The 16,658-nt window shown below is 27.7% G+C and overlaps 1 protein-coding gene across 3 annotated transcripts in view; it reads left to right on the top strand.

The window, feature by feature from the left end:
* The first annotated feature begins 697 nt into the window (after window positions 1–697).
* The window catches only part of LOC129960173 (phosphofurin acidic cluster sorting protein 1-like), a 28,032-nt gene continuing 12,071 nt past the window's right edge, over window positions 698–16,658 (top strand). The window contains exons 1-2 of one of the 3 annotated variants that reach the window (XM_056073377.1): window positions 698–946; window positions 2,979–3,065. The gene's annotated coding sequence lies outside the window, so the exon portion shown is untranslated. Of the gene's footprint in view, window positions 947–2,975; window positions 3,066–16,658 lie in introns of all 3 variants that reach the window. The other 2 variants (XM_056073378.1, XM_056073379.1) reach the window with 2 other exon arrangements.

Genomic DNA, 16,658 nt, shown 5'->3' with positions numbered 1-16,658 from the left:
ATCAATATTTTTTTTTTCAGTCGTAACAAAATGGAATCGTTTCTCAATTCAAGAATCTAACTTTTTTTACAGTTGCTTTAATTTTGGTTTGCAAAATCAGTTCTGAATTTAGACTTTCGGAAACTATATGAGATATAGGATCCTTTATGAATTCATTTAAGTTGTATATTTAGTATTTATGACATATATTTCCTTACTCGGATATTCTTTTTGGGGAGGTGACACCAAGTAAATGGAAGTTTGTCCTATACGTGCATCCGGCATTGGGCAGAAGGGGTTTGGGAATCCTGGGCAACTTCTAGCAATGTGGAATTTTTGAAAGGAAGGCTGGAATCAAACAAAGAATTGAAAACGTACAAACATAATGCTATTTTTTCCACCTTATCAACACTAATTTTACGTGTTCCCTGAATTTCTGTTAATAACAAAAGAAGTACCAAAGCGTCAAGTTTAATTGAGTAAATTGTATGTTTAACTCTCTTTATATGCTCTCGAATATATTTGTGTCTTATTGTTTATGGTGAGGATTACAGCAAAAAAAAAAAAGTCTACATTGTAGAGAATACAGAAACGAATGCAAAAAGAGCGACTTGTACTATGAACGAATCTTCAACCAATTTGAAGTGGACTTGAGAATCTTGCAAAATCTAGCTGCTTACGAATTTAACCGGAAACTAACCGGGCGTCGCTCGAGCGTGAGAAGCCTGATCAGGGCTGAGCTGTGTACTCCCTCATTTTTTTTAAGTGATGATGAAGTCACATGAGATGATGACATTATTGCTTACATCCTGCGTACATAGGGATATAGGGATGTTTGAATTGCGTACGTAGGGAATGTTTACTGGAATGAGAAATATACCAGCTCTGTGTATACATAACAAACACTTAGCTGAAGCTAATTGCGCTTGTAAATATTTGAGAGATGAAGATTAGAAGCCAAATTTGCGTATGTCTTTTGTATTTTTATGAACAAAATGTCTTACTATGTGAATATATTTTACTGTTTGAATATAATTAAAATAATAATTGTGGAAGATCCTTTTAATGTCAGATTTGACTCGGATCTCCTGTAGTTATATTTAGTGTCTTTTATTTTGCTTAAAAAAAACAGTGAAATACATTCTTTTAAATTTGAAGATGTGTTTTTATTTAATGTTACTGAGTGCGTCGTATTTATTATTTAGTGGAATAAAAAAAGAAATGAATGAGGTAATTCATCAACCGACTTTTCAATAATAATTTCAGGAAAAATTTAATTTAAGACTACCTAAAGCACTAAGTAAAAACCACTCTTATAAAATCTTTCACCCCAAAGTCGAACATATCAATTGAACTTTTTGTGATCGGTTTGATATGTTCTTTAGTATTTAATGTTTTCATATAAATTAAAATATTTTGTAGAAATCTGAATAACACTTGAGTATATGAACTTTCCATTTCATTTTTGTCTGTTTTAAAGTACATTTCGAACATTAATTCAGTTTATATGAAATACATATTATGAATCTACTTTAATGTTTAAAGTATAATTTTCCATTCGCTTTTTAATTACCAATGAAAGTAATCTTTTGTTTATAAATAAAAATATTGGTGGAGGGGCGAGAGAAACACCATTTCCAAAATTTCATTATAAATTTTTTGTGCATAACAGTATTTTCTTTAACTTAATCTGCAATATTATTTGTCAAGTTTTTATTCTCATTGCATATATCCTTATATTTATATATTAATTAGCATATTTTACTTGAATATGTTGAAAATTTTAATGTATTTTAAATTGTTAATGAATTATGGAGAAATATTTAATCTATTTTAATTAGAGTTTTAGCACATTTTCTTTTCACAGATTTGATTAAAATATAATACATTACATATCTTAGATAGTTTGAATTATATTATGCTTAGATATATTATAAGCTAGGGTGAAAATGAAAACCTTCACAAAATTTAAGTATCATTTGTGATATCATATGATTGACATAGTACAATATCATTTTAAATTATTATACAGAATTTTTTTGATATTATTGCAATGTGCAGAAAGTTTATCAAATGAATATTTTGTCATTCAATTTTTAACTATACGAACAATGCGAATTACAGCCAAATTGCTTTTATTACAAACTTTAAATAAGCAAATTGTAATTCAAATATATTATTAATTTGTAAAATTCTGAAGATCATTCCTTAAATTAATATTTTTTAAATATAATTTTTATCATTATTTTACATTTTTGTAAACATTTTTATTTTAAGATAGTTCTATTATAGTTTTTTGTTATTATGGAGATAGTGTTTTCTAATATCAAGTGTTTTTTTTTATAAAGTTCCATATTTCAATATCAGTTTCTGATAATTTTCAACAAAATTTGATTTAAAAACAATGATGATACAATTCCTTGTTTTAATAATATCAGTAGTCAGTGCCACTAGTTCTTATTTCATATATTTTTAGCTATAGAAAAATAAATAGTTTATAACTCTTATATATATGATTCAAGATTTATTAGCAATAATTAAAGAAATTGAATTCTGTATTTTTATTTGGTGTCATTTTTTTGTGTTGCTATTTTTTGCTTGATTAGCATTCTTTCACTGGTTTTGTTATCCGATGTTTTTTTTCTTTGGAACTCCATTTAAGGCTTCAACTGTTAGCTTTAAAAGTTCTGTTTTATGTTTCATATTTCATTAAGTAAAATAGAATGTTTGTATAATTGAATAAATTTATCAAAGATGACATATATAAGAAACTCAATTAACAATACTAGATAAAAGTCGATTTACTGAGCAATAATTAATTAAAATTTTAAAGCAGACTCATTAATAAAAAGAGGCAGTGAGAAGTGAATATTTATTGAATTTTGATTTGCGAATACTGCATTATGGGTTAGTTTAAAATAGTTTTATACTATGTTTTAATTTGTGGTAGGCATTTTCTTATTTAAAAATTTTTTATTCTCATTTCATGTTTCCAGCAGTATCCCTCATATCTGTCACTTGTTGATCTTTGAACTATAGATCTTAATGACAGCTGCTGATAACTATTTCAATCTTATGCAATACAGGTAAGAATGTAATTATTTGAGATATTATATTAAACATAAATTCTTCTATATGTTTGTACTAAGGAAAAGGTCACTGTTCTACAGTTACTTTGACAGAGAACAATAAAGAAAAGAGAATTCAGGCTGTTTGCTTTAATAATTAATAAGATGAAGAAAAAAAAGAAATTTAAAATGATATTTTCATAATCAATTATGAAAGTTAAACTTACTTCATAAACTTTTATTCGAAGTAGACAATGATCAATTTTTTATCGAGGTATTTATATCAAATGTTTTGTAGGATTGAGTGTTTTATTATCATTTTTAATACTTGTTATATATTAATTCTACTTACATTTGCAGTTCCAATGTCTTTTTCAAGAAAATTATATCTATGATTGGCACTCACTTTATATTCAAAATTTTTCGAATAAATTGATTTAATTCGTGTCCAATTCATTGCAGGAGTAAATTAAGTTTTCTTCTACTGATAAAGAAATTTTCTTACATTTTTTTTATATTAAGAAATTATAGATTATTTAAATTTAACAATCTGAACAGAGGAATCAGATTTTTATGTATATGATTGTATTTATATACATATATATTCTTAAACATCTTTGAATTCTGAATAAATAAATAAATTAAGGAATTTAAAGTTAAGTGAGAAATTAAAGTTTTTTAAGAAGTAAATATCCATTTTATTCATTTTAAAGCTAATTTTTATAACTTCAAAATAATTGGACGATCAGTGGGTTAAATATACTGGTTTTTAAAATGAGTGGAGATTTCATAGTATGAAGGGGTGGTTGAAATTGAATGGCTCAGCAGGGATTAGAACTGAATCTACTAATATTCTTTTTCTGAGAGATTACAATTTAAAAAGTTGGTTTTTTTTAAAAAACATTTATTACAAAATTATAATTGTTTTTAATAGAAATACATTATGGTATTCAAAGTAGGTAGTATTTTACTGTTTATCATGTTGGTTATTTTCTCAGGAATAACAAGTACATGGACAAGAGACTCAAACGTTTTTGATCACTGGAGTTAAAGTCTACAAACATATTTCAGAAATAATTCTAAGATAATTCCATTGATGTGGAGGGTGGGAAGAATTTCCGTTGCAAAGTTATTGTGAGACTCCTGACTGTAATAACTCTTTCTACATACAGTTTTACTTTTTGTAGAATTAGTTAAAGACTTGAACATAGCAAGAGAGAAAATAAGGAAATTCCCTCCCAGTCATTGAACTTTTGTCAAAGTATGATCCAGTATTTTATGAAATGCACCAAGGCCCATATTGTGCAGTAAAATATTTAAATGTCAAAATTCTAAAATGATCCTAAGTATTTTTTAGCATTTTAAGTTAAAAGTAACATTATTTGGGAACTTCAAGATGGCCTATTTCTTTCCTTCCACTAATTTTGGATACCATACAAGAAGTCTGTAAAATTGAACAATTAAGTGAAGTTTATTGATTTATAAAACTAGAAAATAATGAAAGAGAAAAACTTACTGAATTAAAAATTGGTGAAATTCTTATTTCTTTTAGAGAAACAAAAGATGGATCAACAAAGGAACCTTGAAAAAAATTATTAAATTGTTGCATGAGAAAAGTTTTGATTTAGTAAAATATCTTGTGCATGGATTTGATGGTGTAGCAATAATGAATGGCACATACAGTGGTCTGCAACAGTATGTAATAGAAAAATCTTCACATACTTATTGTGCAGCTGATAATTTAAATTTAGTTTTGAAAGATGCAGAAATATAGGCAGGTTTTTGAAACAGTCCGAAATGCATATTGTTCTTTTAATCATGGCATTGTTCTCCTGGGAAGTATGAATGTAATGGTTCTTTAATTCTCAATGAACACTAAATTCTTTAAGTCCGAGCTGGGAATTCTGTACAGAGTATGCTTTAACCCTTTAAAGGGCCATTTTTTTCTAGTCATATTATGTTAAAATATTTTTAGGCTTGAAATTAGAATAAGAAAAAGGATTCATTAGATACAGCTTATTAGATAAATTTAATTTGATTAATTAATTTGGTTAGTTAATAATTAAGTAACAAATCAAGACACATCATTTTGTCTGAGACAAAGAACTGAAGCATCTAAGTTTCTGACTTAAATAAAAAAATTTGTCAGAACTTATGCGAACCTACATAATTTCATACAAAAATTGATAAATTTGGTGTGAAGCATACTTCCCACGGCCCTAGAAAGGGTTAAAACATAGGTTTGACGATGTGCTGAAATATTCAGCTGTGTAATTCTTATTCTGGGAGGGGAAGCAAGGAAAAGAACAAATAATAAGTTAAAAATAAAACTGGAAATACTTGACATTGTTCTGTACAGTATGAAGTGTCAGGTTTCTTAAACATTATTTCGAGGACTATAATCTGTAGTTGTTTGTAACTCTGTTATCAGGATTGGAGAATACTTCAAGATGGCCTATTCCCCTTCCCCTCCCCACACAAATTTTGAATATCTTAAAATTTCAAAAATGCAATGATAATTTGGAGATTTTATGTCTATCACTAAAGAGATATTTGAGCCCCAAGAAATAGTTCAAATGTTGATAAAGTCAATTTAACAAAAATGAAAAAATAATGTGAGTTATTGAAACTATAATTTGTCCAAAAAATTAATCTTAATAAAATAATAACTGTTTCCTTAATAGTTGGAAAATTGTTTGTAACCCAGTGTAAAAATAAACTGTACTAAACAATTTGCTTTTAAACATTTTACTTTAATTATATTGCACAGATTTCATATAACATTTGCATGCTGTTAAACAGTTTTGGATATTTTATTCTTTTTGACTCAACAGGATTAAATAGGAATAATAATAATAAAAAAAAATGGCCTACAATTGCATGCAACAACATGATAATTATTGAAAAATTTCTACTTTAATATTTAAGAAACTGGTCAATCATAGCTGGGGGAAAATGTTTATGGTTGGTAGGAAATAATACTCATTTCTTCCCATTTTCATATCTGTAGCCCCTGTGCTTCTTAATCTCTAGTTGCAGCCCTGTTGTTTAAAATTAACTAGAATACAAAATCATTCTTTTTTATTTATTTAAAATTCCTTTTTTTTTTTCTGAGTTTGTAAAAAGTCAATAACAGTTTTAAGTGTGACTAAAATTCTGTCTATAAATTGTGTAATATTCAAAATTATGGGAACGTACGAGATAGCTCTTAAAAAGAGCACTTCTCTAAAATTTACCATTTTTTTTTTTTTTTTGGAAATATTGTATTAAAGTGCCCATCCTCATCCCTCAATTTTATGCTATGGGTATTTATTTGATATTTCAGTGAGGGATTTACGAGTTTCTGAGAAGAGGGTGGATTAGTGATAAACAAAGGAATATTTTTTTTTAGTCTGTGTAGTTTATTTAAACAGATTGATTTGTAAAATTTTAATGAAATATTCCTAATTGGAGACTTTTACAAATCCTTTTATGGTTGAAGACATTTTTGCATTCCATTTCCATAAAAAGTGCATGGTTTTTACCTTATAATTGGAAAATAATTTAGAAAATAAAGCAAGATTTTATGGTAATTGAAAAAGTATTATTTGAAAACTAGTTAACATTTTTTAATCAAATGCTTTAATTTAACATGATTTTTGTATTTATTTTTATTAAATATTGGGATAATCTAAAAGCAAAACCTTGTGAGAGTTAACATAAATTCAAGTAAGTTAAAGATTGACATTTTAAGAAATATTATTCAAAATTAAATGTCCTTTTTGAATTACTTATCTTGAAGAAATTATCAGAAATGGTTGCTGTATAAATTTTATTGATGTTAAGACATGTGTACCCATTTGTGAGTTGTACCAAAAGTCTAAGAATCCCTGTAATAGATCTGTTGTGACTTTCAAGAAGAAATGAATGACTTTTGCAACATTATAGTGATATTGATTAAATAAATCATGCTAAAATATTGCTGCCTCTGCCAATTACCAAGTGGGATCTATTTCTAGCTGTATATATATTTACAAGCAAAGAAAGCATGCTTAATATCTTTTTAGCTTTTAACTCTTCAGTAACCTTCATCAATATCTATTTCAAATGATCTACTTTGACCATTCACTCTCAACCCTTTCATAGTTCTCCATTTTACTACATTTCTTTGGTACTTTTCTGTTATAGTTATACCATATAATGCTTTTTTTATCTATTAAAATTTTCTCTTGTTTCTTTTGAAATCTGACCTAGAAAATATCCTGAATGACCATGGTAGTTTACTCTGACAACTGGTGTAACATCATGGTGATAATAGTCAAGTAAATTGGGTTAAAGAACATTTAACCCTGTGAATGATTCACAGGGTTAACCCTGACCAGAAGATTTAAAATCTGGTCTTTCACTGACCAGATATGGTTTAGTACTAGCTATATATTTTTCTTTTCTCTTTTTCTCGGTCTTTCTCTTTTCGCAAGCAAAAAAATTGTGCTCATTTCTCAATGCTCTTCTGGACTTCTTTAATACTTCATTATATTCATACCACTTGGTATTTATTTTTAGTCCTGCATGATTTTCTCTTATCTTTCTTTGAAATTTCTACAACCTAGCTGTACCAAATTTTGTAATGGAGAATTATGAAAGAGTTTGGCATCTTAAGGAAAATGTTCATGGCGGATTTTTTAACTTAAAAAATATTTTGTAGCTTCCCTAACTGTCCTTTGGCTGTAAAGCTTAATATTTGCAATATAACTGGATTGCATTATATTAAATAATCCTGATCAAAATTTTTTAACTTTAACATTTTTTGAAATATATAAAATTGAAAGAAGGCTTTTTTTTTTTCCTGGTGTCAATGTAGGCAGTGAGATAATTTTGGAAAAAATGATTGACAAATAAAATAACAAGTATAGAAAAAAATACATCCAGTTTTCAACTGCATTTTTAAATGTGTGATTACTGAATTTTTTTAAAAATGTAACTTTTTTTTATATAAAATAATGAAGGAAAAAGGATTGTTGTTGAAACTTCTATGTAATAAATATTCTTGAAAAAATTTGAAAGCTTATGTCTGGATGTGAAATTATATGCATTTCATTATTAACTGTAGAAAACCCTTAGAAAAGAACTTTACTTCAGAAAGGAGGTTTTAAATTTTTACTGTCATTTTTTGTTTCTAAAAGAAAATATTGTGTTATATTTAGTGGTGCATATTTCTAAAAAAGCATAAATGAAGTCATTACCTTCAAAAAAGCATAACTTTAAGTCTCATAATAGATTTTTAGTTTCTAATTGAAGGATTGCATTTCAAAACAGTTGTTCAATTTGAACTTTTGGCAGCTTGAATATTCTCATAACGACATTGGCTTGAAATTTAAAGAATGGCATGCTGCATAGATGTTGTTTTTGTGACATGATAATTCCTCATAATTACTAAGTCATCTGATTACCTTTATTTAGCTTTAAAATGGGACATGAACTTACGAAATTAGATGGAACCAAGCTGAGTGTAATAAATGTAATTGATTCTTACTGATTTATGATGTATTTCAGGTTTAGCCTTACAAATTAATATTTTTGTAAATTAAATATTGGGAGGGGTGATTGAGTTCAAGTAGAAATTCTGAAATAATCTGATTTTAAATGTTTAGAAATCAAATTATTTTTAATTGTCAGCTGAAAGGCAGTAATATAAAAAAAATTATCTTGAGTTATGCTCTTAAGTAAGTTAATTATTTGTGATTTTAAGATTTGTTGGAAAAGGTAGTAAAAACCTCAAAAATTATCGCACTGGAAGCTGTATTTTCAGTTTGGAGAAATTTTTACAGAGCAGAAGTACAGATAAATTTCAAATCATGTTATGTATATTAAACTGTCCAAATCAAATTTGCACATAGTGAGAAATTTTGTGTTTCATTTAGTTTACTTTAGTATCTTGTACCCATTTGTCTACATCTCGGTGGTTAAATCTCAGTTTCAGGATTAAAACATTTCATGTTCAAAAGTTGATTTTGCCAAAAACACTTTCTGTATAGGGATCTGGTAAATATTAAGTCTACCAATAATCAATATCCTTCAGCTGTTAGGGTGTGAAAATGGAATTTCTGAATTAGCTGTCTTCCAATTTTGATTTAAAATTGTCCATCCTAAAATAGCCTTTGTGTTACTTCAGAATGGGATATACAGTGGTGGCCAAAAGTGTGGACATTTTTTGAAAGTTTCATGTTTTTCAACTTGGCGTGTTTGTAGAATATATTAATTTTCACTTAAATACAAATGTTTATATATCAAATTGAAGGTAATTTAATGTAAAATTTAATAACAAAAACAGTGTTACAATATCTGTATTATAAAAAAAAGTTACGCTCATTTTAGTAAGATCTAGCTTAGATTTGCATTTTTTTAAAAGTGATACTTACACACTCATACTTATTAGGATAACCCTTATTTTTTAAGACAGCTTCACAGCGTCTTCTTCGAGTGAACGAGTGTTTGGAGTTCGTCTTTCGTAATCATATGGTGCTACGAATCAATTATAGATTCAATAAGTTGTCTTTTATTGGATGGACGTATTTTTCGTACAAGAATTTTTAAGCGTCGCCACAAATTTTCAATTGGATTGAGATCAGGGCTGTTTCCTGGCCATGGTAATACATCTATGCCTTTATTTTGAAACCATGCTTTGCATGCCTTTGCTGTGTGGCATGGAGCTGAATCCTGCTGAAAAATAAATGGTGCTTTGTTGGGGAAGAAATACCTGATAGAAGGTATCAATTTTGGTTCCAGGACAGTTTTGATGTATTTTTTGGCATTCATGATGCCATCAATCACTTGAATTTGGCCCACACCATCTGCAGACATACATGCCCAAATCATGGCATTTGTTGTTGTTTTTGAAGTTGCTTCAATGCAATCAGGATGAAGCGCTTCACCTACTCTACGTCTCACGTATTTTCTACCATCGCTACCAAAGAGCGATATTTTAGTCTCATCGCTCCAGATTACTTACTTCCATTGATTTTCTGACCATTTAAGGTGTTCTTTTGCCCACTTAACTCGTTTTTCGCGTTGCTTTTGATTTAAATATGGTTTTTTTCTTGGAATTCTAGCTTGTAGTCCAAATCCTGATAACCTTTTTCTTATTGTTCTTGAACTTACTGCAATACCCTCTGCAATCATTTCACATCTAATGGCATCTGCTGAAATTTTTCTATCTTGAAGGCATAGCTGTTTAATTTTTCTATCGGCAGTAGCACTTGTGCATTTTTTCGGCCTGATTTGGCCTTATTTTCCACTGATTTCGTTTTTTCATAACGTAAACAGAACTTTCGTACACCAGAACAAGTCACTGAACCACCAACTTGTCTTGCAATTTCAGCATAAGAGGGGCCATTTTCTCTCAATATGACAATTCAGCTTCTTTTTGTAAATGTCCAATCAGTTCTTCTTGTTGGTGACATTGTTTAAAGTTAGTTTAATTAAAAAAAGGACTTAAAATATTCAAAAACAGCAATACTCTATTTAATTGTACTAGAATCCATCATTCTTCAAAATATTTCCACAACAACTCTTTTACCATCCAAATAACCTAATCTATAGTTACAGACATTTGATTGGTTCTCAGAACAGTGTCTGTGATTGTCTAGTACGCTTTTATTACAAAACACGTCATTATTCAAAACGATTTGTGCTTGTTTGTTCTACTAAAATGAGCGTAACTTATTTTGTAATACAGATATTTTAATACTATTTTTTTTATTAAATTCTACATTAAATTACCTTCATTTTGATATACAAACATGTCTATTTAAGTGAAAATTAATATATTCTACAAGCACGCAAAGTTGAAAGTATGAAACTTTCAAAAAATGTCTACTCTTTTGGCCACCACTGTATATATATATATATATATATATATATATATATATATATATATATATATGCTTAAATTAAACTAAATCTATTACTTTTGAAAAGAAATCACTATGTATTTTGCATGTGTTTTATCTGTTTACAAGCAAGGGTGATTTTTCATATTCATATTGGGCAAGATTTCAAATCTCTCAAACAATTTCTTATGTTATGGTGGATTGTTGTTGTGGCATTGTAGTTTTTTTATATTGAATTTCTTTAATGTGTTGAATTGAAAGATTTCAATATAGAACTGTAGAATTTTTCTGTTGGGTAAGAAAAACTAATATTTCAATGGGGGGGGGGGTGATTTATAGTATTTCTGAAAATTTCGTATATGGAAAAGAGATTCAAATAGAATCTTCACACCATCTCTGGTATTGAATAATTTAGGTCTCTGGATTTAAACCATTTTACTGTATTCTGTGAATAACTTTTAGTGTACTGAGATTTTATTTTTCTTGTTGTCCTCCTATGTATTTCCTATTTGTTGCATCATTTTCATTCTTTTTCTTTTCTTTATATTTCTATTGATTATAAAACTCCGAGTTAAAAAAAAAAAAAGAGTAAAGTAAAAATGTGAAAGACCAATTTTTAAAATAGTTACCAGGAACATTGCAGCGCTTCAGCTCTAATACTGTAATCATGAGACTATAGAATATATCTCTGAGGTAGGGTAATTTATTGCTAAGATTACTAATATGTTGCCAAATACATTTTGAAACTATGAAGTTTGCAAAGCTATTTTCAATAATACCACAAACATTTGATATTTTGTTAAGTAAAAGAGTGATATCCAATATATAACTAAAAGCAATCTTTAGCCAAATATAAATGGCTATATTTGGGAAAAAGAGCAATTTATAGTATTGCTGATTGATTAAGGTAGGCTATGCTTGAAATGTATAAAAAAATTTAAAACATATATATAATAAGTAATGACAGGGGAAAAAAAGCGTCCTTTTGAGATATTAAAATTTTGTCTTTCAACTTTTCTGACTTCTCCTTTGAGAGATATGAATGACATTCTTGATAACATGAGTTATTTATTGTGTATAGAAAAGCAAGATTTGCTATTGCCTCTTGAGAGCAGAATTTTTAGATGCTGTGTTCATTAACAGGATATTTACAGAGACATTTTGATAATTAGTTACAATATTGAAAAAATATAATAATTTCAGCATGGGTTAAAGATTTGTTATTTATGGATGTGTTTTTTTTGGGGGGGGGGTATTTTTAAGCATAACTTTAGAAAATATCTCATTTTGAATAAGAATGTATTGTGGAGTCTTGAAAATAGCCTGCTTGCAATAACCTAAGGCTCTAAAATTTTAGATATTTCCTTTTGAATACATTTCACTATAGATATAAATTTGTATTCTAGGTCACATAATCTTTCAATTTATTTTCCAGTTCTCTGGGCTTCCACCCCTCTTTCAAATTTTCTATGGGTGTAGAATTTTTATGTGTTAAATAAGGAGTTGGAAAGTAATTTTTTAAATATCTTTTTAGTTTTTATTTTTGTTAATTACCTCTGTTCCACTGTTATTTTTTCCTATTTTGTTAATGTGCTTTGTGTCCCAAAACTTTCTTTGTTCTTATATTATAAATTTATGAGGAATTTTCTTTCTGTATATGCCGATTCTAAAAATATAATCAAATCACATAGCATCTAAATCATTCTTTTTCATTGTGTTTATGAATCTGTGAGTAAGGGGAATTTTCCCTTGGTTGAATAACCTTGATGAGTTAATGAATCAAAAAATAAATGTGAAAGAAATAATTCTGTTTTTGATGCATAAGCTGTTAACATCCAAGTTTCAAATGGATGTCTCAATAAATGTTATTCCTCGAACATTTCTGCAACTTTTATGTCATTTAGGTTGTCTGTCTGCATTTGAATGAATAGTTTTATCTTGTCTCTGTAGACTTCATATATTATTTTCTTAGTTGCTTATGAAGACCATTTCCTTTTAAAAATCAATCAAGTTGGAAGTTATTGATATCTCATTATATTTAAGATGTATTATAGAAACAACAATTCATAATAAAAATTTCACACCATTTTTAGTTACATTGAATAAAGAGTTAGGAAATATGTAAAGATCTTCAATCTTATCAAGTTCTCAGTTTCCAATAATATCAGAAACAAAACTGGAAAAGAATATAATTTTTTTTTATTAAGTTGTGATCTTCAATCAGATTTAAATTTACCCAAAATCTACTTGGATTACATTCTGTAGAACTTGTAAACCATTATTTTTGAGATTATAAAATTACATTTTATTTAATGTATTACTTCAAATTTTTATCTAATCCTTTTATTTTAATCTATTACAAATAGTTAAACGATATTTTAAAATATTAATAATTTATCACATGTGCAGAATAAAATTGAATGATGCTAATAAATGAAGAATATGCTGATAATTGTGCAAATAATAAGTACTTAAAATAAGAAAATGAATGTGCTAATTCTGTAAAACTAATTATTTTTAGGTTTAAGTCTAAAGCAGAATCTACTCCATGCAAAATAGTTTTCCTTTCTGTCTTTCTTTCTTTTTATAGTTTTATGTACTATAATAGGAATTCCATGCTTTTTATATTTTTCTTAGTTTTGATTGAATGGCATTTTATAAATTCTCGTTTATAAAATTAGAAATTAATGATAAAACTAACAATTTGAACTGTTATAAACAGATAGCATGAATGATTTCTATAAAAAAAAAAGCTGTTATTAAGTGTCCTTATGGATTGTGCTTATATTTGCATGGCTAATTAAAAAATTTTAATCCGTTCATTGAATAAGATTCTTTATTTTGATGAGTTTTGTTAAAGTTTGAAGCAATGCAATATATTGTCTGGTGCTGCCTTCAAAAGGTAAATTTAAAAAACGTTTCAACTGGCATTTAAAAAAAAAAAAAATTGTGCTTCTAACTATGGAGCTGATGTTTATTTTTAGCTTCATGAATGAGTTTCCCTTATTTATGACTAGGACTTGTTAAAACATATTCAGCTTTTCTTAAAATATATATATATAATATATTGCATATAGGTTAAAAAGCAGGTTTTTATTAAATTGTCAGACTGTTAAAAAAATACCTTTATTAAACTTCAGAAGTAAAAAGTGATAAAACAGTTTTCATATAGTCTGACCATTTTTGAATACTACTATTCTTTTCTATTAATCTATTAACTGGGGAATAAATTTTTGCTTAACTCATTTCACAATGGGGACTTTTCTCCTTCATAATTATAAGTAATATCACATTCAGCAAATTTCCATGTTGAAAAATGTCGTCATGCCCATTGCAGTAGTAGTTCATGTATGATGAAATATGCTCAGTTAACAGGTTAAAAGAAATGATCTAAAAAATACATTTCAAACATAGCTTTGTTCTGTCCTCAATTTCATAGCAGTTTTGTCAGACTTATGATGGTAGTCATTCTGGAATGTTTTGGTTTTATAAGATTAAGAACAATAAGACTGCAAATAAAATTATTTAATATAGTGAATTAATGCAGGAAGAAATTTACACTTTCCATCCCAGCCATGTTGAATCTTATCCTGCTATCGCATATAAAAATCAAATACAAAGTTTTTGGTCATGCGATGCTTCTACATTAGTATCGACATTTTCAGAAATGATGTATCCATCTAAATAATTTTGTTAATTTTAAGAAAAGTTGAAAAGATCAGAGATCTTTATTGTTAATCTTATAAAAGTTGGTATAATTTTTTGGTGTTGATTATTTTTTTCTTTGAGTTTTATGTTTTTGTCAAAACCAAAAAGGCATAATTTGTTTTACAGTAAAAGATGTGCAAATACAGGAATAAATATTAATTTTAAAATTACATATTTAAATTTTTTTTTGGATAAAAACTATGCATTATTATAAAATAGAAAATATCATTTGCATTAAAAAAATGCAGAATTACATATGCATACATGTGCAAAGATGTTTAATTTTTTTGGCTAAGGTGCTTAAAAGCACTTAATTTTTGCTGCAGTTTTCACTATGCACCCTGTGTAAGAGAATAGGGGAGTTCTATTTTAATAGAATTTAACATTTTTTTAAAATGATGTGGCTGGTGATGCAGCTAAACTGGAGGAATCTAAAGTAACATTGAAGAAGAGAGTCAAAGTTTTTATCTAAATATTTAGAAGATCAAAATTCTTTTTAGAAATTCTGATAATACTATCACTTGGACAAGATATAGGACATCTTTCACTTTTAGAAAAGGTGCAAATGGTCAGTGGGTTGCTTGAATTAAAACAATTTTAATTTATAGTAAAAAGTAGCAATGCTAAATGTGTGAAGTATTCTTTTATAACTAAATTTCAGTACAGTGCATATTATAACTTTATAATTGCACAAATCACAGAGTTCACTAGATTTTGTCACATTCAGTAGCTCAGCAAATTGAAAATAAAGTAGAACAGCATTTGCCTTATATAGTCTGGCCATGTGAAGTATATAACTTTTCAAAAATTTCTGGCATCTCACGATTTCTCATTTCGCAAACAAGCATTTGATACCTAATATGGTCACCAAGCTTAAATCACTGGAATGGTATGTTGCATGTTGCAAAAACCTAGTAGAATACATAATTTCTGACTCGTGGAACAACTTAATCTGCGGAAAATGCCCACTCTGAATATATTGAAACAAAAACATGGATGAGTAAAAATTACCATCCATTACTCCAAATATAGTAATAATAAGCATCCATTTCCAAAAATTACCAATGTGATGAAAAGTATAAAATAAGCAAACGAATTACAGATGAACTAAATGATTTAATATAAAAAGAACAGTGAGAATTGAAGAAACGGTTTCTGAAATGCAGAAATCTCTGAAGAAGTAATTGAAAAGGCAGTGAAGAATAGAAATTTTCATTGCATAGCAGAATAAAGAATTTTTAAGAATTTAGGATTTAACAGAGCACTTTAAAATGTAAAATTAAAATATTTTGAGGTGATACTGTTTGCAATTCGTTTGAATGTAAATAAATGTTTGTTGATTCATATTTCTCTTATCTTTTCCCATTTGTTTTGGTTACCAGTGGTTAAAAGTGAGGTTAAATTCTGGTAAGTTTAGCATTTTTTTTTTAAAAAATGAATTTAGTTTAAGCTAAAGTGTAAATGTGTCTACAATTCTGAGCACTTAGGGACAATTTGTAAAACTAGCATTTAGTAGTTGCAGCCATGTTTTGTTAACAATAAGGGTGCCTACACTGTGATCTTGAAGCTCATTTTGAATTTTAAGTTTTGACTTATTAGCTATGCGATGAATATAAGGAGGGTTTTTAGTACTCTTCATTTAAGTATCCAGAAGTAATAAATAAGAGAGTAATGGTGCATTTGAACTTTAATGGTAACAAATGTTTAATTTAAATATTTAATTTTCCTCCTGAAATATGGAATTATATGTCCTTCAGTTTCAAGAAACTACTCAAAAGATCCTTGTTTTTTTTCTTTTATGTGAGTGAGAACTCTGTAATGCTGTAGTGATGTTTAGCTTATTATTACTATATTTACAAGCAACCTCCTTACTTGTTTCTGTATACTACTAAATTGTCTGATTGAGTCGTTTAAATGGGATGGTGGCGGTGATTTCAGAAATTGTTTTTATGTTTTAGATATTTAATATTTGGACTAACTAGGTTTTATAGCTGCACTAACATATTCTAAATCAGAAATATTTCTCATTTCAAAT

This window comes from Argiope bruennichi, chromosome X2 (assembly GCF_947563725.1).
Source record: "Argiope bruennichi chromosome X2, qqArgBrue1.1, whole genome shotgun sequence".
NCBI lineage: Eukaryota > Metazoa > Arthropoda > Arachnida > Araneae > Araneidae > Argiope > Argiope bruennichi.
Note: the sequence above shows the minus strand (reverse complement) of the source record. Positions and strands in the feature narration are given on the sequence as shown.